The following is a 1416-nucleotide window of genomic DNA, read 5'->3' on the forward strand; positions in this document are numbered from 1 at the left end:
GTCTAGACAGTACATCTTTTTTAGGTATAAGAAAGATATAAGAAAGATGGGTTCAAGCTGGGTGATCCAATGGAAAATAGGGTGGAGATCGGTGGAGACATGGTTTTAGGTGTTAAATCCATGGTGCAGCATACTTAGGTAGATGAAGAGAAACTGGTGCCAGAAAGCTACAGCAACAATGAGTCTGTTGTATAGGTGGAGTTAAAGACTTAAAGCATAAATGCAGGGAGTTCTAACTCAGGAGACTTGTAGTATCACGATATAAACTGGAGTAAAAATGAGATTGTGATGCAGGTGGAGTTACAGACTCGGGGCAAAGATAACATTGGTCATAACGCAGAGAGTTCAAGCTCGTGAGTCCAGCAGGATCACAATAGACTCAGAGGCACTATCAGGCCACTTCCTAGCTATAAATTTGACGATATGATGTCTTATGCATACATTACTACCAAGAAGGATCCTACTACCTTTCAGGAGGCAATGCACGACCAGGAGAAAGGTAGGTGGAAAGGTGCCATGGTGGAGGAGATGAATTTACTGTATGAGAATTAGACGTGGGGTTTAGTGGAGCTCCTATAGAGGGAGAGAAAGATAGGATGCAAGTGGGAAATTATTTAGTTGTTTTATGTGAGTAAAATTCCAATTTCTAGGAAGGTTCCGACTAAGGTAAATCAGTAGGGCACTCTGTTGAGAAAGGAAGTTGACATGAAAGTTTTGGGTGCTACCAAGAGGATTCTTGGGTTGGAGATTCACAAGTATAAAGCTACAGGGAGATTGTTGGGATTATCTCAGGGTGGCTTTGTGGTCATAACTGTAGGGAGATGGTGGTTATCTCAGGGTGGTACACCAATGGCGAATCAAAGTAAATAGTCTGCCGCTTAGCACTTAAGGACAAACAGTGAAGTTTAGGACATGTCAAAGGTTTCCTATGCTAGTGCAGTGGGGTACTTCGGTGGGCAATAGAGTGATTCATCAATTGTGAGATTCGTGGATGTAGACTACATAAGGGGCTTGGATGACAGGAGTCCTACATCAGGGTATGTTCTGGGAAGGCTTAATTGTCGGAAGTCTAGGGTACAATCTTAGGTTGCACAAGTTACAACTAGATCAAAGTACTTGGCAGTGCCTGAGGCTGCTAAGGTAGCATTGAGGTTTAAAGGATCCTTCAAGGAGCTAGGTGTTCAATTAAGTGGAGTTCCTATTACCATTAACAAGTTCAAGCATTTCTTAGACTTGGTTTACGTCTCCATAATTGGACAGGAGGCAGTCCCAATCTTATGACCCGAGTGGAGCAGCGGGATTATGCTTTCAGATTTCTCCAAAGTGGTTAATATTTGTTAAGGTGGAGATTGTTGGGGATGTGGCTCATATTTTAAGTGGAACATATGTAGCACTGAAAGCATCATTAAGCGAGGA

The sequence above is a fragment of the Malania oleifera genome, chromosome 3, assembly GCF_029873635.1.
Source record: "Malania oleifera isolate guangnan ecotype guangnan chromosome 3, ASM2987363v1, whole genome shotgun sequence".
NCBI lineage: Eukaryota > Viridiplantae > Streptophyta > Magnoliopsida > Santalales > Ximeniaceae > Malania > Malania oleifera.